We start from the raw sequence: 24,851 nt of genomic DNA, 5'->3' as shown, positions 1-24,851 counted from the left end.
ATGTCGTGTTTATGCTTGCATAATGTCTTCAATGTAGTCAAATTAGTGACAGAGGGAAGGTGTGAGAAAGTGGTTCATAAATGTAGATACAATTTTCGTCTAGATGTCAGCCAGTTGTTTGCTACTCGCGGTCGCCAATACTGTTTAGAGTTTATTTGAGGCTGTTGTTACGGATAATTTTTTGGTATGCAATTGAAAAGTTCTTGATAGATTTCAAATATATTTCTTGAAATTTTATTTTTTGAAGTTTTTAATGATTTCATGTGCGCCTTAACTCTTTCTTTGTCATTAGCACCCCCGTTTTTGTTCTCCGCTCTGCATTAAAAAACACGGTGAACATATTGTTCTAGATTTCTCTGCGCTAGCTTCGCACTTGTGCAGCTTTCGAAAGTGGTTGTAATTTTTTGGCCAAGCATCTACGAGTGTTGTTCGGTTATCAGTTGTAACTTAGGTTTATCATTTCCTCACTATGGCTGCTACGTAGAATCTAGTTGGTCTCCACTTCAAATTACGTATTTCGGCGATATACGTGGCAAGCTTGGTCTGTAGATCACTTAAAAATTTTGTCTCGCTGCTACCGCCACTCCCACACAACCAGTTTCGACGCGTTGAACTTGAGGCCCATAGCGCAGTTGTTGCCTCTGCATAAATGATAGCTGCCTCCTTGAACGCTGTGTGGAACAAGCGCCGAATGCTTTTTGGACTGAAGAGCTCGTGGCTAAGCCTGTAGCCAGTCGTAAAGTCAAAACTGTGCACATGCAATGACCGCGAACTCAACGCATGATCCATGTCTGCTGCTCCATCAACCATCAACACTCCCTGGAAGTGCCGCCGTGTCCCGTGACCAGACGTGACTGACGTGCAAAAAGGGAGCGTCGCCGCGATTCTAACAGTGGCTCTTCCGTAAACTATTGACACTCCCGCAGCTGCAGTTTGTGCTGCGCAGTAAAAGTTAAAGAAATAGTCTTTCCGAGAACCCTATAAGCACGCACAGTAATTGAATGTTGCACTTGCTTTTGCTAACTGTGCCATTCTTTGGTTTCGATTGTAAGTCGACTCCCCATCTTCGGATTTGCGAACTTTAAAAATGTGCTCGCCTTACATTTGTTTAAATACAGTATAGTCCGCTTAAAGTGACAAAGGTTTGTGTCTGACCCCTTTGTTTTCAAGCTCTACCTACCACTCTGTCAAGAAGCACTGAGAACAGTGCTCTTTTTGTGTGCGTTCGTATGTTGCCGGTGTTTATTAACCAGGATGTAGGGGACACTGATATGCTCACTTGCAGTTGTCTATGTGACGTCGTCTCTTAAGCGAACCGAAAATCAACTGCCGTTCTCGTTTGCAGAGCTGGAAATAAAATCCAAAACATCAAAAGGACTGAAGGGTAAAATTTTATGCCGAGCTACGTGCCGTAGGAGCTGGTTCATTTTTCACAGGCGGACCAGAAGGTGAATAACCACTTCATGGATGAAGAGGAAGGAGAGGATGAAGACGAGATGCCTAGGGAGCTGTCGCTATGATTAACACTTCCCTGTCCGCGCCTTTTCCCATCAATATCCCGCTATCAATGGTTTCACGATTCGAATTTTCCCATTTTCGAATTGCTCCTTGACAAGTGGCGTCCTCCTATGGGAAGTAGAGGAACTCTCAGTTTTTCCATCTAGCCGCGCACGTTCAGATGGTCTCCGGAGTCAGGTGATCGACGCTCCTTGTTTACATCTTGTCGTCGACGTCGTGCACTCCTGCTGAATTGATACGGGTGTTTCCGCGGAAGCTGAAGCCTTTCGCGGAAACGCCCGTTTGCACGCAGCAGGAGCGCACGACCTTAACAGCAGCAGTGATGACTCAGAAGACTAATTCAGCTGTTCAGACTATACGACAGGCAGTGAAACTACGTCAGAACTACCCGGAACATCGACAGCCAGACCTCGACAAGTTTTGCGTTCGTTCCTCAAATATGCCCGCTTTTGTTGAGCACTGATCAGAAGAGATCAATGTTCTGAAGGTCAGAACTGTTATCTGCAGAGTGACGTCTTTTGGGTTGTATTACTTGCCGCCAGTAGCGCAAGGAGTCGTGGTTTCCGCTAGAGGACAGCCAGGGGTTGAAATCGACTACTGTTTTCTTTCCCAACACAGCAAATACTGTACACACAAAGCTAGTATTTGCTGCAATTTTGCATTGATCCCTGTTGTAAAAAAACACATAATTTGAAATATCTTCGTTTTATTTGTATCGAGAAACTGATCTTTTTGTGTGTTTGCTTTTACTACTATTTTCGCGGATAGTTTTTTTTAATCGCTTATTCAATAAGTATAATGATTGTCACTAATAACCCATTGTGAAGAATAATTTCTCCACTACAATTTGATACTAAACGCTCCTGTACCTAGCACGTTTTGTTAACGAAAAAATGTTAATGACACCACCCCAAAACCACCATTTTTCCCGCGGACAGCAAAGTATTAAGGAAGCAGAAGACTCTGGAGATGGGGGCGAAGGTCATTGCCAGCTGCCACCCGGTCGACCGTCAGGCCCATCGCCGCTGCTGCGTGGGAAATCTCCTCCAGTTCGTGCTGAACCCAAAGATTTGAAGAAGGACGTTGTGTCCGTCTGGCCCAACCTGAAGCCCCGCTCGGAAAACAACGTCGGGAGGCCAGGTGGGCTCCATTCTCTATTGTGACAGTGTTGTGACGTGGCATTCAGGCTTCAGTCTAGTAGCTTCGAATAAACGTAGCTACCTTGGGAAGGTTGTGAAAATCGGCTTGCCCATAGGGTGTAAATTTGAGGGTTTTGCGGGTGCTGAAATTTTCGAATACGAATGTAGCAATTAAAATACACGATTCCCTGGTTGCTATGTTCGACATTTCGACAAACTGTGGTTATGTATGATATGCCATTACTCAAGCCCCAAGGAGCCGTGAAAGTACACATAGGCGAGAACCCGAGAATCAGGTCGGCTTCCAGCATTGATATCCCAGTCCAACCCATATCGCCTCTCGAGCCAACAGCCGCTTCGTTGTTGTTATCCCTAAGCGTGGTAGCCGCGCAGTGCTAGGCACGTGGCAATAAGTTTTGTGATCAACCAGACATATGCAAATGAGCGCTCACAACGTTGGAAAACTGGTCAGCGGCGATCACCCTTTCCAGTTGCTTTCCTGCAGTGCCTAGGCGCAACTTCAGCGAGCCAACATACGAGGCACCCATTCCCGTGGAAACAAGAGTTTATGCGGAGAAACGCGGCGGCTTCTTTTGCGGTTTCTTAGTAATATAGGGGTGAAACATTTGATAATTACAACTACATTGAAAGCTCAATTCGAAATAGCACCATGACTGGTGCGCCAGCTGGCGGCACCGGAGTGTAGGGGTTGGGGTCAGCGGCTGCATCTGCCTGCTCTTTTCTTCCGCGCAAGTTCCGAAGCTTGCAACTAAATACTCGTTAATTTGACCCATGTTAATTCAGAAGCACGGATAAGTATTTGTTTGTGCGGTCCCAGCCGGACGCCCATGAATGGTTATGGCATCGGATGGGCACCACAGGATTTTAAATGAAAAACCAAGTCACTACGCAGGAAAAACATTTTTTTTGTAAGTCTTTCATTCTTCCACCCATAAGTCATTAACAAAAGCACGCGGTCAGTAGCACTAATTACCCTGGCTTTAGGCTCCGTTCGCTTAAAAAGTCGTTTGCACTGTCACGCATTCCAATGGTTGTTTGGCAGTGGAGGTTGCCAGTTTCAGACGCCGCACGATGAAGTGAAAACGAGGCCTGTACAACCGGACGAGCACTGGCATTCTGCCCTGCCAAGTTGCCTCCCCCCACCCCTTCTCTTCCTCTTTCCCGATAGAGCTGGTGTGAAAAGATAAACACACCATGATGTTATCGCTGTGCAGCATCTTAGTGAACTGCCAAGTAATGTCCGGTGGCTTCTCGTCATTCCCCGCCATTTACGACATGAAATTTGCACCTCTTTCCATGCCGACCCTCAGTGTGCCCATCCTGGTGTAGTGAAGACGTTTCAAAGGATCTCTCAACACTACTATTGGCGCGGCATGTACGGGTATATTCGCAAATACGTCCGCTCCTGCATCGCCTGTCAGCGCCGGAAGTCATCCACACCTCGTGCTTCTGGCCCCTTACAACCACTTCCATGCCCGGCCCGCCCTTTTGACCGCATTGGCGTCGACCTTTACGGGCCACTTCCCTGCACGGTTTCTGGGAACCGGTGGATTATCGTCGGCATCGACCACCTCACCCGGTATGCCGAGACCGCCGCTTTACCCGCCGCTACTGCCCGTGAAGTTGCCCTGTTCTTGCTACATCATTTCGTTCTTCGCCACGGCGCGCCGCGAGAGCTGCCGAGTGACCGAGGACGCGTCTTCCTTTCCAACGTCGTTGAATCTCTATTGGCCGAATGTCGCATCATACATCGGGCCACAACAGCCTACCACCCTCAAACAAACGGGTTGACTGAGCGCTTCAATCGCACTCTCGGAAATATGCTGACGATGTACGTTGCCGCCTATCAGGCTAACTGGGACGCTGTCCTTCCTTTCGTGACATACGCTTATAACACCGCCACGCAGTCAATTACTGGATTTAGCCCTTTCTTCCTCCTTTATGGGCGTGAGGCGTCGTCCACGATGGACACTATTTTACCATATCGTCCCGACTCCTCCGAGTGTACTCTCCTTTCAGACGTTGCCAAACATGCGGAGGAATGTCGCCAGTTGGCCCGGTGTTTTACATCGGAATCTCAAGGCCGCCAAAAGCATCACCGCGACAAAGATCAGACGCCACACGTTTTTCCTGCAGGATCCCTTGTTTGGCTTTGGGTTCCCGGCACCCCACCGGGATCGTCATCAAAATTTCGAACCGAGTATCACGGCCCCTACCGCATTGTCCGTCAAACCTCCCCTGTGAATTACATCGTGGAGCCACTCACTACCTCTTCGGACATGCGTCATCGCGGCCGCGAAACTGCGCACGTGAGCCGCCTCAAAACGTACTACGATCCGCTCCTCTTGCCCTCACCATAGGCCGCCAGGATGGCTCCTCCTCGCTCCGGGGGAAATTGTAGTGAACTACACGAGGATATACGAAGACGAGGATTAAGTAGGCGAAAATATCACGAAGACCAGGATAAGGACGACGAAGTGCCGCTGCGCTGCTCGTGCTCGCTTGTGGAGACTGAGACTGGCTGTGTTCTTGTGTGGTTCGCCGTGAAACTTCGACAGGGCTATTATCCCTGTTAAAGCACAGTAAAAACCCCCTTTCACTTTCTTTATACAGAACTATGGTTGCTATGCAGCCACTATATCTTTCAGCACTTTCACGTTCGGCTCGTCTATCCCCTGATTTCGCAATGCCTGCATCACCGCCGAGGTTTCAACTGAGTCAAATGCTTTTTCGTAATCAATGAATGCTATGTATAAGGGCTGGTTATATTCCGAGCATTTTTCTATCACCTGATTGATGATATGGATATGATCGATAGTAGAGTACCGTTTCCGAAACCCTGCTCGATCCTTTGCTTGATTGCTGTCTAACGTTGTCCTGATTCTATTAGCAATTACCTTAGTAAATATCTCATACGTAACAGACAGTAAGCTGATTGGTCTGTAATTTTTAAGGTCCTTAGAGACCCCTTTCTTGTGAATGAGGATAATGTTTGCATTCTTCCATGGTTCCGGTACCGTCGATTGCACAAGGCACTGCGTATACAGGGTGGCCAGTTTTTCTAGCACGATATCCCCCCCCCCGTCCTTCAGCAAATCTGTAGTTATCTGATCCTCTCCAGCTGATTTCCCCCTTTTCATAGATTCTAGTGCTTTCTTGACCTTGTCCTTCGTCACTGGTGGAACGTCTGACTGTTTTTCCCTACCGCCAATCTCATTACGGTCCCGACTACTTTGGCTACTGTAGAGATCTGTATAGAACTCCTTGGCTACTTTGACTATCTTTTCCATATTAGTGACGACGTTGCCCGCGTTGTCCCTTATCGCATACATCTGGTTTTTGCCTATGCCCAATTTCTTCTTTACCGCTTTAAGGCTTCTCCCGTTCTTTACAGCATGCTCAATTTTCTCCATGTTATAATTCCTTGGAATTGAACGGCGGCGCAACACGGGAACGGACACAGACAAGAAGGGGACACCACATGCGCACACTACCAACTATTTATTAAACGGAAAGGTGGCATATTTATACGTCCATCTCAAGCATCACACTCATCGCCACAGTCCGCTCCAAACCCAACACGTGAACTCCGAGCAGCACCAACAGGAAATCAGACACGATATTTTTAACCTCAGTAGATAAACTATCAAAAAAACCAAAAAAAAACAACAACCGGAGGGAAAAAAACAACACATTTTTTCCCCTTTTTTCCTTTTTTTCCCTTTTTTCTTTTTCCCCTTCCCCTTTTTTTCCTTTTCCCTCTTTTTAAAAAAGGAAGGCAGGCCATATCTCATAGCAAATGCAGTCTGGACCGAAAACAGCAGAGTAAGACATTAGAAGCGACCAGCCCGAACCCTAACAAATAAAAAATAAAACGATAAAACAATCGTAGCAAAAGCATAGTCAAAACAGTTAAGCAAAAGCAGTCAGATCCCTAAGCCAACAACAAAAGATGATCGTAGCAAAAGCAGAGTCAAAAGAAATGAAGCAACAGCAGTAAAAGAAACTAGGCCAACAACAACAAAAGACGATCATAGCAAAGGCCGAGTCAAACAAAGGAAGCAAAAGCAGTCAAAAACCTAAACCAACACCAACATTTGTAGCTCAAGGAGAGTCAAAGAAATGAAGCAAAAGCAGTCAAACACAATCGTATACCAAAGGCATAGTCAAAAAAGGGGGAGCAAAAACAGTCAGGAACCTAAAAGCAACTAAAAACGATCGTAGCAAAAGCAGAGCCAAAACAAAAGAAAACAACAGCGGTCAAACCTAAAACAACAGCAACAAAAAGCACTGGTAGCAAATGCAGAATCAAACGGGCGACGAAATTAACAACCCGCCTAACTAAACATCACAAGGCCGTTAAAAATTCCGGGCTTGAAGTCGCACAGTGCATGCCGTCACAAAAAATTATCAAGGAATGAAACTTCATTTCTACGGAGGGATACAGACGAGTCGCTAACACAAATGCTACCCTTCTTTTTGATCATGAAGGCTTCAAGAATTTCCCGTGCCACCTGATCGCGACTCCTGCCCAGAATCCTTATACCGTTAAGCATTGGCTCACAGTTGCAATCTTTGCAATGGGTAGACAAATTTAACCCGCCTCCGTTTTCTAACGATTTCTCATGCTCCCGTGCTCTGTCGTTAATACAGCGACCCGTCTGGCCTATATAGACCCCTCCACACGTCAGTGGGATTTCGTAGACCACTCCGACGGCACAGGAACAGTAATGCTTGCCGTGCCTCTTTTCGCACAGGGGTTTCTTCTTCTGCCCGATTTTCGAGCACAAACCGCTCAGCTTTTTTGGGCGCGGAGAAAACGACAGGTACGTCGTACCGGCCGGCCACTTTCTTCAAGTTATGTGCCACTCGGTGAATATAGGGGACCACTTGTGGTCGCCTTGATCCCGGCTTAGCATGGGATTTCTTCTTCTTCCCTTTAATTTTTTGTAGGAGGGTCTCCGCTACGCTGCAAACAACAGAACACGGGAAACCAGCCATTCGAAGTCTTTCGATCTGATTGTTGAAACTAGCCTCAGCCATGTGAGCACAAGACTTAAGTTGTGCGGACTCTAGGCAAAGCGAAGCGATCGCCCTTTTCACAGTCTTAGAGTGTGCTGATTCGTACGGAAGCAGTTCCTTTTTGGCACGGGGAGAATACATCCAACACACCCGCCCTTGAAGAACTTTGACATTGATATCTAAAAATTGCAAGCTGTCCTTAACTGGTAGTTCATGAGTAAATGCCAGCCCTTTTCCTTGTTGTCTGAAAACAGATAAGATACTTTCCACTTTGCTGGGGAGCGTCAATGCAGTGTTAGTTCTTTTAAGAATTACCAGGTAGTCATCAACGTATCTCAAAATTCGCAGGACTAAGTCATTGTCAAGGGAAGAAGCTAAAGCACGGTCAATAGATGATAAAAATATATTACACAGGGCAGGGGCAACACAGGAACCTATGCAAATGCCTTTTTTTCTGCAAGTACATTTCTGTGTCAAAGGAAACAAACGTAGACCTGAGGTAAAATTCAAGGAGTGATAAAAAATTGTCCACACTTAGTCCAGCTGAGTTTTGAAATGTTATAACGCCATTAGATTCAATACACTCCCGTACGGATTTGAAAAGGTCGCTGTGTGGAACTGAATAGAATAAATCTTCGACGTCTACAGAAAATAAGTATCCAATGGAAGACTGGTCTTTTAAAAAAGCTGTTACGTCTGCTGAATTCCTGGTGGCAAAGGGATCGTCCACTTCCAGTCCTTTCAAATGCTTCAGGAGAAATTTACTCAACTTTTGCTGCCACGAATCCCGCTCACTAACAATGGATCTAAAAGGCATGCATCAAGAGACCCTTTCTTACATTCGCTGATTCCTTTGGCCTGCCTGGAGAGTTGGAGCTCATTACATAACGAGATGGCTTTCGTTTTAACTCTGCAAGCACTCTTCTTCACCTGAACAAAGTTCTTCAAAATGGCCTGCGTCGCCTTTTGTTTGAAAAGGCCCACTGGAACAACCGCAAAACTACCTTCTTAATCAGCTTGAAGGAGTCTAAGGTCGTTGTCCTTGAAAAACGACACAACGTGTTGCGTGCGCTCCTTTGGGTAAAGGTCAAGCTTTCGAGATGTCCTCAGTAACCCGTCGACGCCATCCAAAAGACACCTTTCCCTGTCCTCACCGGCTTTATCTGCCAACTTCCTGTTCAGGGATAGGAGCTCGAAGGCAGGAATTCTCGGAGGAACACTGTACTTCGGCCCTTTCGTTAGGGTAGCAGCAACTTCATCTGGAACGGAGGCATTCCCAAGGACGACCAGGCTCCTAGGCTTTACCGTCTTGTCTTCAGGCTTCCGCGGCAGAACATTAAGGTAACGTTGCCACAAAAACTCTGTGGATTGCGCCTTGCGTGCTTTAGCTTCTTCCCTTGACAATGACCTAGTCCTGCGAATTTTTAGATACGTTGATGACTACCTGGTAATTCTTAAAAGAACTAACACTGCATTGACGCTCCCCAGCAAAGTGGAAAGTATCTTATCTGTTTTCAGACAACAAGGAAAAGGGCTGGCATTTACTCATGAACTACCAGTTAAGGACAGCTTGCAATTTTTAGATATCAATGTCAAAGTTCTTCAAGGGCGGGTGTGTTGGATGTATTCTCCCCGTGCCAAAAAGGAACTGCTTCCGTACGAATCAGCACACTCTAAGACTGTGAAAAGGGCGATCGCTTCGCTTTGCCTGGAGTCCGCACTACTTAAGTCTTGTGCTCACATGGCTGAGGCTAGTTTCAACAATCAGATCGAAAGACTTCGAATGGCTGGTTTCCTGTGTTGTGTTGTTTGCAGCGTAGCGGAGACCCTCCTACAAAAAATTAAAGGGAAGAAGAAATCCCATGCTAAGCCGGGATCAAGGCGACCACAAGTGGTCCCCTATATTCACCGAGTGGCACATAACTTGAAGAAAGTGTCCGGCCGGTACGACGTACCTGTCGTTTTCTCCGCGCCCAAAAAGCTGAGCGGTTTGTGCTCGAAAATCGGGCAGAAGAAGAAACCCCTGTGCGAAAAGAGGCACGGCAAGCATTACTGTTCCTGTGCCGTCGGAGTGGTCTACGAAATCCCACTGACGTGTGGAGGGGTCTATATAGGCCAGACGGGTCGCTGTATTTAACGACAGAGCACGGGAGCATGATAAATCGTTAGAAAACGGAGGCGGGTTAAATTTGTCTACCCATTGCAAAGATTGCAACTGTGAGCCAATGCTTAACGGTATAAGGATTCTGGGCAGGAGTCGCGATCAGGTGGCACGGGAAATTCTTGAAGCCTTCATGATCAAAAAGAAGGGTAGCATTTGTGTTAGCGACTCGTCTGTATCCCTCCGTAGAAATGAAGTTTCATTCCTTGATAAGTTTTTGTGACGGCATGCACTGTGCGACATTAAGCCCGGAATTTTTAACGGCCTTGTGATGTTTAGTTAGGCGGGTTGTTAATTTCGTCGCCCGTTTGATTCTGCATTTGCTACCAGTGCTTTTTGTTGCTGTTGTTTTAGGTTTGACCGCTGTTGTTTTCTTTTGTTTTGACTCTGCTTTTGCTACGATCGTTTTTAGTTGCTTTTAGGTTCCTGACTGTTTTTGCTCCCCCTTTTTTGACTATGCCTTTGGTATACGATTGTGTTTGACTGCTTTTGCTTCATTTCTTTGACTCTCCTTGAGCTACAAATGTTGGTGTTGGTTTAGGTTTTTGACTGCTTTTGCTTCCTTTGTTTGACTCGGCCTTTGCTATGATCGTGTTTTGTTGTTGTTGGCCTAGTTTCTTTTACTGCTGTTCTTCATTTGTTTTGACTCTGCTTTTGCTACGATCATCTTTTGTTGTTGGCTTAGGGTTCTGACTGCTTTTGCTTAACTGTTTTGACTCTGCTTTTGCTACGATTGTTTTATCGTTTTATTTTTTATTTGTTAGGGTTCGGGCTGGTCGCTTCTAATGTCTTACTCTGCTGTTTTCGGTCCAGACTGCATTTGCTATGAGATATGGCCTGCCTTCCTTTTTTGAAAAGAGGGAAAAGGGAAAAAAAGGGGAAGGGGAAAAAAGAAAAAAAAGGAAAAAGAAGAAAAGGAAAAAAAAAGGAAAAAAGAAAAAAAAAGGGGGAAAAATGTGTTTTTTTTTTTCCTCCGGTTGTTGTTTTTTTTTCCGTTTTTTTGATAGTTTATCTACTGAGGTTAATATATCTTGTCTGATTTGCTGTTGGTGCTGCTCGGAGCTCACGTGTTGGGTTTGGAGCGGACTGTGGCGATGAGTGTGATGCTTGAGATGGACGTATAAATATGCCACCTTTCCGTTTAATAAATAGTTGGTAGTGTGCGCATGTGGTGTCCCCTTCTTGTCTGTGTCCGTTTCCGTGTTGCGCCGCCGTTCAATTCCATCATGCACCAACTCGCCCCCCAGGCAGTTATTCTGAAGTTATACTTCCTTATATCGGCCACCTTGCGCTTATTGATTAGCTTTGATATCTCGGCCAATTTGATCTGGTCTGTTGGATTGGACGCTTTCATACTCTGGCGTTTCTTAATCAAATCTTTCGTCTCCTTAGACAGCTTACCGGTATCCTCTCTAACTATCCTACCGCCTACTTCTACCGCGCACTCAGTAATGATGATGGTAGTACTCACTTCCTAACCGCATGCAATGCCGCTCGCGGATTTCTCTACGACAGTTTGTTTTTGCTGCGTATGTCAAGTTTTCACATCGCCGTTTTAGCATTTTATCTTTCATTAAACATAGAGAAATTTTAGTGATGAACATCTACCGGGTGGCGATAAAGCTATTGTATCCAATGTACCGGTGATAATCGTTATATCTGGATCACTTTACATTAGGCCAATGAGAAAACTGGTAAATCCGGAGAATTTATTCATTATAAGCGATGTATCGTTATATCTTGTATCTTTAACGTGGACTGCACTGTAATAGCTTTCCATGACAGCTTGCACTGCAAATAGTCCCACACAAAAATTCTCGTTTTTGTAGCAAAACTAAATGGACTTTTCAACTTTGATGGCTCTGCAATGCTTGTTTCTGTAGCATGTGGGGTATCAGAGTGTGCATTCAGTTCGAGCGACGTTAAATTTAGTAGTTGTGACAGGGATATAAGCTTGCTTGATATCATGCCGTCGCATAGAACTTCAGCAACCACAAGGTACTGCAGGCAGACGCCAAGCTATCCCACGCGGTACTAGATGCCAATTGTTTATCCTTTGTGCCACAAACAAAAACTTGTTTCTTGGGTCTCTTTCGCTGTAGGTTTTTGATTTTGCGTTTAAGGAGGAGACCTCTTGCATGTGTGGTCTCGCATGTGTGGTCTCGCATGTGTGATTCTATGGCTGGTATTACCTGTAACAATGCTGCAGATGCCATGTTTGGAATGTATGCTTCGGGTCTCCTAAGCTGCCCGTTACGCGTGCTTTGTATTGCAACAGAGGGGCGGCGGGTTTCTGATTTCTGGGACCTACACTGGACGTTGGAGAAGGAAGCCTTGTATTCCAGCTGTCCATCCTCTCCGACTAAGAGCAGGGTGAGCATTTAGCCTGTTTTGTTTGGCTTGTGTGGATCAACTGTCTTTTTTGGTAGTGCTTGTTTTGTCTATACATCAGTTACGTTTTTAGAAATAAGTTCTGTAAGCTCGCTCTAAAATATACGCTCTGCCCATTGGCTCCAGCGCACAGCACGCTAGAGTGGCAAATAAAGACCAGGCTATGATTTATTACTTGCAGCAGTAGCATTATGCTCTTATGGTGCGTGCAGGGGCCAGTGAAACCGGTCTATTAGTGCTGCTGCGTGATCAGATCTGTCATAGCCATGATTATTTCCTTTCAACTTCAGGGAGGCAGTCATACAGTCAGTCTTTTTAGCGGTGATGAATCCTAGAGCTAGTGCTTTAGTAATGTTGCGAAAAGCGAGCCCTAGTGGCACGGCCGCTCAATGGAGGTGCACTTGGGTGCGGCCCGTCGCGTCGCCCGGAAGAGCCGTATTGCGCCTAGTTCTCATCGCCACCGCGGCGGCGCCACCGCTTCGTGACGAGTCCGGGTCGTCCGGGCGGAGAGCGGCGCGCAGCGGCCGTGGCTGTACTTTCATTTCAGCGTCCGCGCGGTCGGCGCTTGCTCAGATTAGGATTTATGAGCGGCATTTCACACATTATGTGATGCTACGTGCAAGTTTGCTATTTATAAGGGGGATAGCAGCATGTCATAATCACTGGGATTTTCCAAGTAATTCGTGGACTTCCGTTTACAACGAGAATCGAGGCAGTCGTGCGCTTCGCTGAGTGGGCACCCATTTAGTTGCGTTTCAGCCACTGTAATAACGTATTACATATTACAATCTTGTAATTGGGACAAGGTTTGGGGCCATTTATTCAGCGTGCACTTTTGTGGAAATTTACAATTCAGGATGTAGCGTTCAATATTATTGTTCAGCCTGTTCCTCCGTTTTCACTGGAAATAATATTCAAGTGGGTACCACCACCTAAACACGATAGCTAACACAAACTGTTGCAAAAGAAACAACAAAAGACAGAAACAACGACACGCCCGCAGGCTAAGGCAGTTTTTTTTTCGTTTGATTATGATGCCGCGTGATGCACAGAAGACACGCAGGCTTATTTGACAAGCGAAGAACTTTCTTCGAAAGTTTATGTGCAAGCGTGATTGTTTTCACTGTCAGAATTATGTTGCCTGTCCTGTTGGTGAGCAGTGGTCGCATTGGTTTGGTTAGGTCCTTAGTGTGACTGCGGTCTTCTCTCTCGCAAATCAACTCCGGAAATGGCACGAAATAGGGAAGAAGGGATGAAACCAACATGTTGCACAGCTTGCTACTTCTACTGACCTCCAGGCACTTCATTACCTTGCTAACAAAAATGCATGGTGATTTTCTGATACCTTAGGCGTCCATGAAGAACTTTGATAAGTCCAGGGGTTTGCAGGAATCAAGGCACAAAATTAATAAAAGGATGGGGACTATTAAAATAAAATTATTGACACTCTAAAATAAGCACTCGAAGATATTTAAACTTTGGTAATATATAAACAATGAAGACAAGGGCAGGCACTGAAAACAGAATAAATAAAAATGTTTCATGAGATTTTGTAAAAATATGTATACCTTCTCTTCACATGGACGTGCAAGGTAACCAGCCAAGAAAGCAATCGGTGCTAACCCTATGTCAGCTGCTGGTTCACACCACACATGAATGAATGAATGTAAGCTGACTCGGAAACTGTCTCGCAGCAGACGTGATGGCAGTGGGCAAGGTACGACTTTTATAATCACGAATGCTAAGTTTTATAGTTGCCTAAATGTTGATAGGTGCATCTACAGATTTTGATGCTTGCAAGATGCCAACCTGCCCAAGCATGGCAAAATGTGTATAATCTCAGTCGATATTCTTTTTTCGCTAGGTGGTACCTTCAGTATTTTTTCAGAGGTGAAAGCCGTAGCATTTGCGTCAACTCTGTTGTTCCCGCCATTCAATTGCATTAGGCTGCTAAAAAGCGATACTACTAACCCGCTGTTGAGGGCATGCTTTAGGGCGTATCGGAAGCTGAGAATAAGATTCGGTTAAATGCAATGCACTACACACAGAAGACATTGTTGTAAGATACTTGATGAGATCAAAAAGGTAGGGAATTAGCGCCACTGTTGATCTGGTTGTCATGATTGTTGCTTCGTACGTTTGCTTGGTTAGCCTTTGCATAGACGTGCCACCTTGGACCTGAATGTCTTCGATATGGCAAAGTCCAACCCTAACCAAGAGAGTCGCTCGTCATCTGACAAATAAAGCGACTCTTCTGGGTGTTTCCACGGCTTCACTGATGTGCTGTTGTGAAAGGCATACCATTTTGATATCACTGTCATAAAAGTGATCGTAGCGGAGCTATCTTGAAACTCACATGATTTAGGATGACACTGGGAGTTGTCCAGGAGGAATTGAAGTGTAGCTATAACAAGTGGCGAAAATATATCTAATGGCCTGCGCGCTTCCATTTTTTCAAGGGTGTTTGGCTCAATATAAGCCCACGTGAGTAACTTAACTTGTAATGTGGGTAGTTCGGGAACACGGAGGGGACGGCTGAAGGAAGCGGGATCTTCAGTTTTATGTTCTTCCTGTAGTCATCTGTGAAGTACAGTGAGTATACCAGTGACTTTTTCACTCTGCTCCCACCGGCTTCCTTTTCCGTCCTAGCCCACCCGAGATATGTTTTTCAGCCATGCTGCTCGACGTGAATCGCATGGGAACTCATGGTAACCGATCTTCAGATATTTTCTTGCATTCGTGGTGCACAGCGGCACACAGCAGTTGCCTGGCATGGTGCTACATGCGCTTAGGACGCTGTTGACACAGGCACCGATGGCACGCATGCAGAACTATCAGAAGCAGGCGGTTATGCTGAGTAGTCAAAACGAAAACAAGCGCCAACACATCCAGCGCACTCCTTCCGCGTCGTCTGCTCGTTCGTGCCGGCGGAGCCTCGTCATGACTGGTGGCGCCCTCGCGGAGAATGACGGCGGAAACTGTAAATTCTCCCAATACTCACTTCCGCAGCCATTGAGGTGCGACGCGACGGCCCGCACCAAGTGCGCCTCCATTGAGCGGCCGTGCTAGTGGACTGTACAGCAGGCGTAGGCTAGAAATTAGGGCATTTAATCACCACTCTTTACTTAAACAGCTGTGCTCTTTCGGTAGCGCTATCGGTCAAACAAAATGACCACTCAAAACACGCAGCTGTTGATCCAAATTTTCATTCGGGGTAGTTAAAGCGAGCGTGGGCTAATTGCATTCATTTGTGCAATTTGAGCAAGCTTGTGTGTTGTATTGAAATATTTCTGCCACGTTTCATTTCTTTTTACAGGCGGAGAGGCAGATAGAGAAGATAGTACACATGGTGAAGGAACAGCAGCCTAACTATACACTGTGAGTTTTTTTTGGTTTCTTCTGTTCTGTAGCTCTTCTTGGCGGTGTGGTTTATCGGCTGAAATGACTTGAATCAAGCCAGATTAGTCATTGCCATAGCATATTACAGTAGAATCCCACTACAGTGAACACGGATATAGTAAAATCTCAAATATAGTAGGAAAGTGTAACTGAAGTCCCAATTCGTCTTCCATAGACTGCAGTGTGTTTGTCACTCCTTTATAGTAAAGTGTGTCTGGTCGCGGCAATGTACTTCCTACTAAAGGACATCATCGCATGCCCGCTACCTAGAATCTAGAGGCATATTTTTTTAAATAAAACAATCGCACTGCGTGTATATGTTTTGGCTTACCACCAGGTTTGCCAGCTCTGAGGAGGAGCCAACGTTACCTATGCCTTAGCAACGTAATGAAAATCATGCGGCGCATAGGGTAAAAAACTAAAGCTGGCTACGGACGTGGAAAGAAGGCTGCGTGGTTCGTGGAGAAAGTAAACGAGAGTAAAATTGCGGTGAAAAGAAGGGATGGGAAGAAACGGACAAACAACCTCAGCCCTTTGCAGTACGAAGTAGGAGGCAGAAATGGCAAAAAGTGGAGATGCGGCATGTGTTTTGGCCCTCTTGACTGTCTCGCTCAATTCTCATCTGTTGATCTCCTGCCTCTTCGATCACAGGAAGAGCAGAACGGCCCCATGTTCCTCCAAGGCTCTGGTGTTCACATGAAATCACTCAATTATATCCGTAGCCACATTGCATTCATGATTAGGAAATATATCCAGAAGATGTGAACAAGCATTGAAAATTGCGCAGAGAGATGGTGAGGTTTTTTGCCTTCATAGTTCCTGCAAGGTGCTAAAGTATCAATGTTCGGCTCACTGATTCATCAACGGCTAAATCGGCTTCTGTGCTTGTTTAACAATCTCTGAAGTTTTTATTATGTGAACACAGAAAAAAAATAAGTTGGCTTGTGTAAATAGATTACCTCCTTCATTGAGACCACTTTTAAGACAAGATAATGGTTTTGCAAGGTAAAAAGAGTACTGAAATACAGGTATCGCCACCACAGCTGTTCTCGAAAATGTCTCCACACGTGGGAGAATTCGGTCGATAACAGATGATGTGTCTTATGGTTTCATGTCGAATTTGTGAAGTAGGCTTTCGTTTTGAACTTGCCTGTGGGCTTTGCATGCTTATGTGGTTTTGTTTTTAGTTTGCCTCTGTCTAAAGGCTTGGAGCAGTAGAGGAAGTCCAAATACACTTTTAGACATCATATTTTGCCAAGAGACTGCATATATTCGGTGCCGTGTTTACTGGTGTTGTGTGATGTTTTCAAGCATGGAAATTACCGCAGTGTAAAGTAGCGCGCACTGTCTGCTCCCAGCTGCTGCTGAATGCCAGTGCTGTGTTTCTGTGCGCGTGCAGGCATGAGATCCGCAGGCAAGTGGACGTTGTGCGCCGCCTACGGGGTGGGTTCTCGCAATTGACTTTTAACGAGATTGCGGCCCTGGTGCTCAGCCACATGGAGTCCACCACCACGCGCAGTAAGTGGCCACAGCCCACCGTCCCTACACTTCCGCAGTAAACATCCGTCCAGTTGATGGACGGCAGGTTTGCAGATGTGCTCTCTATTTATTCATCTTATCTATTTCATTATGCGAATGTCCCGCTGAAACCGACCTCTTAATTTTACCCGAGAACCAGACTGTAGTTGGAGACAGTAGTAATGTCTGTCTATCTGCCTTTATCTGTTCCCATCTATCTTTATCTGTTCTTATCTATCCACCCGACTTGTCTGCTCCAGTTTGCCTTCTTTTAGAGTCCATTGATATTTTATTGACTTAAAAGGATGATGACAGGGTCGTTCGAGGTATTGCAGTTTTATACTTCTGTGAAGTATATGCAGGTCTGTGATTCTAATCGCAAATATTTAGTGCCTAGCATGTGGCGCATATTACAATAATGCGATAGAAATCGGAATCTGGAAACTCCTCCCTCCAAGAGAGACCGACATTTTGAAATGCTCATGTGGCGTCGAAAGAAAATACGCGGGGGAGCGTTGTCTGCAATTCAGGCTGCGATATCACAGGACATGGCTCGTTTTCTGTTGTGGACAATTGACAGTGGTCATCCCTCATGCAGAAGTGCTTGATGGAGATGTTACCGCACAAAGGCGATATGGAGTAAGGAATATTTTCTTCAGCATAAGGCACTGTCACAGTCAGTGGGCTGCATGGTTAGGTTGTTATGTTCTTTACCTTATTGATGCATTACTCCTGCGACGACACCAACACAACCAATGGTCGCCTATCACCATAGTGTGATGTTTTTGGCCCCACGACGCCGATAGAACTGAACAGCGGATGGTCGCCCGATCTGTTTTGGTTGAATCGGAGGCAGAGTTAGAACTTCACCGGATTAGTTAACGGCCTGAACAGCTGCGCTTGTCTGTAGCTTAACAGTGTTTATCAGCCACGACCTTAGCCAGATTTTTGAGTCGGCGCCGAACTGTCAGCGTGTGAGACTAGGAATACCGGGAGTAGCGGTGTTCGGGTCTAGTGTTTTGGCGATTACGGAGCACACATTCACAACTTTAACGGTTGTAAGCGTCGAGTGCAGGTCTGGCAGTAGCAAACCCAAATTGGCGACAGCTAACATCACAAAGCGCGTGCACATTAAGCAGGAAGAGTTTATGTGACTGTCTGACAAGCGCAAGCCGGCAGCTGTCGGCGCCACCTTTGAGTACCCAGCGCAGGTAGAGTATGCAGCATCCATGGGGCTTCTTTCAGCGCAGTTGTAATTTGTGATCAAACAAGGGTGCAACCGGTGCAAAAAGAAGTGGTTAGATTTGGTTGTGCTAGCTCAGCCCACATTTTATGCCGTGCAAATGAGCAGCATATATCCAGTCATAACAAAAGCTATGTAAACAAACACACTGTGGGTGCAGACGTAATTCGCGAATCGGCAAATATCTACGGGAGTTTCGGGTTCCCACTTTAAATGCCAAATGGTGGATATATACGTTGAAGCAGTCACAATTAACGTGCTGGACAAGCACCAGAAAAACGCAACGTTACGCACGGAAGTCTGTCGCAGTCGCGCGCGGCTGCGGGGCAGGCGAGATGGAGACGACGGCGGATGGAAGGCCCTTTTTCGGTGCGGACAGTATCATCATCATCATCATCATCAGCCTGATTATACCCACTGCAGGGCGAAGGCCTCTCCCATATTTCTCCACTCAACCCGGTTCTGTGCTAGCTGCATCCACTTGACCCCTGCGAACTTCTTAATCTCATCCACCCACCTAACTTTCTGCCGCCCCCTGCTACGCTTTCCTTCCCTTGGAATCCAGTTTGTTACCCTCAGCGACCATCGGTTATCCTCTCTTCGCACTACATGTCCTGCCCATGTCAATTTCTTCTTCTTAATTTCTATTAGAATGTCGGTAACTTCAGTTATTTCTCTGACCCACTCTGCACGCTTTCTATCTCTTAATGTTACCCCTACCATTTTTCGTTCCATATCCCTCTGGGTTGTCCTCAACTTAAGTAGAAATCTCTTGGTTAGCCTCCACGTTTCAGCCCCATAGGTGAGTACAGGCACGATGCAACTGTTGTATACTTTCCTCTTGAGCGATACCGGTAAGCTGCTAGTCATAATCTGCGAGTGCTTGCCAAATGCGCTCCATCCCAATCGTATTCTTCTTGTTATTTCCTTTTCGTGGTCCGGATCTGCGGTTACTACCTGTCCTAAGTAGACATATTCGCCTACTACTTCCAGTATTTCGCTACCTAATGTAAACTGCTGTTCCTTTCCGAGGCTGTTGAACATTACCTTAGTCTTCTGCATATTGATTTTCAAGCCTACCTTTCTACCTTTCCTGTCTAGGTCATCAAGCATTATTTGCAGTTCATCCCCCGAGTTGCTTAGCAAGGCAATGTCATCAGCAAATCGCAGATTACTGAGGTATTCTCCATCTACCCTTATCCCTAACTGCTCCCATTCCAAGTCTCTGAATACTTCCTCTAAACAAGCTGTAAATAGTACTGGGGAGATTGTGTCTCCTTGCCTAACACCTTTCTTTATGGGAATTTTGTTACTTTCTTTATGCAGAACTATGGTTGCTGTGCAGCCACTATATATATCTTCCAGCACTTTCACGTATGGCTCGTCTATTCCCTGATTTCGCAATGCCTGCATCACCGCCGAGGTTTGAACTGAGTCAAATGCTTTTTCGTAATCAATGAATGCTATGTATAAGGGCTGGTTATATTCCGAGCATTTTTCTATCATCTGATTGATGGTATGGATATGATCGATAGTAGAGTACCGTTTCCGAAACCCTGCTTGATCCTTTGCTTGATTGCAGTCTAAGGTTGTCCTGATTCTATTAGCGATTACCTTAGTAAATACCTTATACGTAACAGACAGTAAGCTGATTGGTCTGTAATTTTTAAGGTCCTTAGAGTCCCCTTTCTTGTGAATGAGGATAATGTTTGCATTCTTCCATGGTTCCGGTACCGTCGATGACACCAGGCACTGCGTATACAGGGTGGCCAGGTTTTTAGCACGATATCCCCCCCGTCCTTCAGCAAATCTGTAGTTATCTGATCCTCTCCAGCTGATTTCCGCCTTTTCATAGTTTCTAGTGCTTTCTTGACCTCGTCCTTCGTCACTGGTGGAACGTCTGACTGTTTTTCCCTACCGCCAATCTCATTACGGTCCTGACTACTTTGGCTACTGTAGAGATCTGTATAGAACTCCTCGGCTACTTTGACCATCTTTTCCATATTAGTGATGACGTTGCCCGCCTTGTCCCTTATCGCATACATCTGGTTTTTGCCTATGCCCAATTTCTTCTTTACCGCTTTAAGGCTTCCCCCGTTCTTTACAGCCTGCTCAATTTTCTCCATGTTATACTTCCTAATATCGGCCACCTTGCGCTTATTGATTAGCTTTGATATCTCGGCCAATTCGATCTGGTCCGTTGGATTGGAAGCTTTCATACTCTGGCGTTTCTTAATCAAATCTTTCGTCTCCTTAGACAGCTTACCGGTATCCTCTCTAACTATCCTACCGCCTACTTCTACCGCGCACTCAGTAATGATATCACTGAAATTATTGTTCCTTGCCTCTAGGGTAATGTCGCCATCCTCAGTTAGAGCTGAAAACCTATTCTGTAGCGAGATCCTGAACTGTTCTGCCCTCCCCCTCACCGCTAATTCGTTGATGGGTTTCTTTCTTACTAATCTGTTAAGTTCCTTCTTCAGATTTAGGCTAATTCGGGAACTCACCATCCTGTGGTCACTGCATCGCACTTTCCCGATTACCTCTACATCTTGCATAATGGCGGGGGTTGAACACATTATGAAGTCGATTTCATTTTTAGTCTCTCCGTTAGGACTTTTCCATGTCCATTTCCGGTTCTTCCGTTTGCTGAAGAAGGTATTCATGATTCGTAAGTTATTGCGCTCTGCAAATTCAACTAGTAACTCCCCCCTGCTATTCCTAGAACCAACGCCATAGTCACCTACTGCCTTGTCTCCTGCCTGTTTTTTCCCTACCTTGGCATTGAAATCGCCCATTAGTACAGTATACTGCGTCTTTACTTTTCGCATTGCCGATTCTACATCTTCATAGAAGCTTTCAACTGCCTGGCCATCATAACTACATGTAGGTGCATAGGCCTGTACAACCTTCAGTTTATACCGCTTATTAAGCCTAATTACGATGCCTGCAACCCTCTCATTAATACTATAGAATTCATCTATATTACCCGCTTTATACTTATTGACAAGGAAACCTACTCCTAGTTGTCGCCTCTCTGGTAAGCCTCGATAACACAGTACATGCCCATCTTTCAGTACAGTATATGCCTTATTCGGCCTCCTAACCTCACTAAGCCCTATGACATCCCATTTCATGCCCTCTAGTTCCTCTAACAGCACTGCTAAGCTAGCTTCACTAGCTAGGGTTCTAGCATTAAACGTTGCCAGGGTCAGTTTCCAATGGCGGCCTGTCGAGCGGAGCCAGGCTTTCTTAGCACCCCCTGCTGCGTCACAGGTCTGACCGCCGCCGTGGTCAGTTGCTCCGCAGCCGCTGGTGACTGAGGGCCGGGGTTTTATGGAGCTTATCATAGGAGGTTGCGGCCAATTACTGCACCAGGGTGGCCAACACCTGTTCTGGTGAGGGAGTGCGTTGCCGGAGGTGTTCACCGGCATCAGGTCGCACCGCAAACCTGTTTATGCAATTCCATCGACACGCGAATTTTTTTTTCTTTCATCCGGTGGAGAATTGCGCGGCACCGGGATTTCAACCCCGGTCCTCTTGCATGCGAGGCGGATGTTCTACCGCTACGCCACCGCTGCGGGCAGTAAATCGCATTCAAATCCTGTTGGGTATTGCGATGACGGGACTAAAGCGGCGCGTTCTCTACCAATGCTTTACCAGCTGAAAATATTTAAGTTTGACTGACACGCGGATATAATAGCAAGTCCAGAGGTACCGCTTCATACAAAAGTTTTGTCTGCTCCTCTGATGTCGCAAGGTGTGCTCTCGCGTAAACATATGCTTGTTTAGGGTTTCCTGTTAGTTTTTGTACAAAACGATCGACGGGTAATAGCTCGGAAATCAGTAGCACAATGCCAACCCATCCCCCTTTCGTTGCGCACAAGGCGGAAGGAAACTTTGGACATGTACCTTTTTATAAGCGGGGCCGATTGCTGCTAAACAAGGTAACTCTCATAACATAAAAATATACTCCTGATTGTATGCTCAAATAATACAGTCTGAGCGCATCAATTTCGGCCTCCTCGACGATCTCTAGACGAAGCCCAAAACAAGTCCGAAGATCACTAAGGTCACTTATTATGGTGAAGGCTTCTCCAAGAAAAAAAGAGAATATGGAATAAAATATTTTGCTGAAGAAAAAAAAAAAAAACACCGCGTGCATGCAAGAGTGCAGCCTACACCGTGAATAGCAGATGACATGCGGATGATATCTCGTCGTGACGCCAGCGGCCATTGGTTGACAGACCTGGATGCTGTTTTGAAGAATAATTCTCAAAATTGATTTTAAACCTATCTACAGATTTACAAGGTTGTAAGTTGACTCGAATGTTAGTCGACCCCCCCAAATCGGGAAGTCCAAAAAAAGACACACTGGCATTGCACGGAAAGCCTGCACAGTTGCTTACTAGTACTTTGATGATTTTGATGCTTGCAGACCACTGCAGTTCATTTCAAATGTTGCATAGGGCATTGGCAGGGGCGACTGGTCATTTGCCACACAAAGGTAGCGCACAGAAATATCGCACACGTGGTATCATCCAGTTTGGTAATGCAAGATGTGAAAGTGCCCAGACGAAATGCGTTTAACTGAGATGGGAAGTGAACTCTCAAATAATCTTTTTGGTCTCTTCCCTCCTCCCCTTAACTACAGAAAAGCGCTGAATGCAGGACGTCGGCAATGGAGACTACAGCCCCAGAAGAGCCACCACCTCTTTGTGCCACTACTCCTTCACGGGCCTCTGAGCTGCTCGCAACCATGCCACATTTTTTCCATTGTGTTTTCTACTGTTCTAGCCTTAATTGTTTTTTGTTTTCTCGTTTGCTTCAGTTTTTTTCTTTCTTTTCATCATAAAATTTTTCATCATAAAATTTCGTCGGTCTTAACTTGACAGTGTTGGGCAAGGGCAGCTGCGTTTGCTGTACAGCCAGTGGTGAAACTGCTGCGCCAATCGCGCCAAACTGGGCCAGATCAAATCCTGCTACATGCTCCTACAAATTCGATGTTTTTGCCTACTTCTGCGCCATGGCTGCTCCAAAAGTTGCTTAATAACTCTGTCGACTGCAAAATCGAACTGTCGCGAAACGAAAACTGACATCTGTTGGAACCGATCGACATAATGTGTACTCCTCAGCCTGTGAAAACGGAAAATAATGTTTCTTGGTACGTCACAATAAGGTCTGTCACAGCAAAAGAATACCCCACCGCAACACAACCAGCTACTACAACGCGCAATTCCCACGTAGTGCAGCCTGCGAAGTTGCCAGGAGACCGAAGAAAAGGCAGCGGACTCCCCTCCTCCAAGGGGTGGTTTTAAGCCAACCGACAAAAATCCCTAACCCCCGAGGGGCGCCCTGGAAACCGGTTCAGGCGCCCGAAGGCGGCTCGTTTTCACAACATCGCGGCCCAGAGGGGTGGGTTTCTCCCCCTTGAGTCCACCCTCTGGTCGAAAATATTTTCTTCCCCATGACTTTGAGGCTTCGCCCCCAGAACGCAATGCCGAAAAAAATGTTTTTGGAAAGAGTAACTAATAAGGCAGTTACAGCCACTGCAATCACCCGATTCTGTAGTGTTCCCCTCCTTCGGTTCCTTCACAAAGGTTTTTCACTCTCCTGCCCGGTTATCTAGCCTCTGCAAGCCAAAATCCCATTCCACCTCCGTGTTTGGTGGGAGGTAGGGCGTAGCACTCTGCTTGTGCAAAAACGAAACGGGCGAGGGAGTGCGCGCCACTGCATTTATTGCGTTCAGTCCGGCCGTGGCGAGGGAAATGCGTGCAGCAGCGAGTTGTGGACACAATTACTGGTGTACGCCCATCCTTCACCCGTCAGTCAGCGAGACGGACCAATGAACGTCTCTACTCTGACATCAGCCTTGCGGCTCGGCGGGCCAGCATAGAGATGGGGAAGCTAGTATCCTGAAGGGGAGGCTGAGAGAGCTTTAATTTGCATTTTTGCTGCTTTGCGTTGCGCGTATCGCCGTAGAATTTTGCACAGACTATCTCCGGTACCTGATCGAAGCATTGGGCTCCTTTGCATAAAATCTCATACCCTGGACAGCGGCCCTTTAAAACGTACAGTAAGGCAAGGGCCTTACCATACGGAATGCACAGGCTCTTCGGTAAAGTGAAATGTATGTCAACAGCTGTCTAAGTTCACGACTCACTGGCCTCGCTTCGTCGTGAGAGCTAGGGTTGAGGACTTTTCGAAGGTTTTCGAGTTTTTATTTGGAAACATGACGTAGTGCCCACACATACATGGGCATTCCAGAAGTACGATTGTACACTGCTATATGATTTGTTGACATGGCAGTTTGTCGCTAATAAAGAATCTTACGCCTCCAGAATGAGCTCGGAGGTGTACGTAGTGTATGTGCCGCTTTTGATGGTCCTAAAGAACAAGTTTGATGTGCGGCAGTATTGTCACTAACGTGTGTGCATTG

Source organism: Amblyomma maculatum, unplaced genomic scaffold (assembly GCF_055883805.1).
Source record: "Amblyomma maculatum isolate TAMU_Amacu unplaced genomic scaffold, ASM5588380v1 scaffold_13, whole genome shotgun sequence".
NCBI classification, from domain to species: Eukaryota; Metazoa; Arthropoda; class Arachnida; order Ixodida; family Ixodidae; genus Amblyomma; species Amblyomma maculatum.
This window is presented reverse-complemented; position numbering follows the sequence as displayed.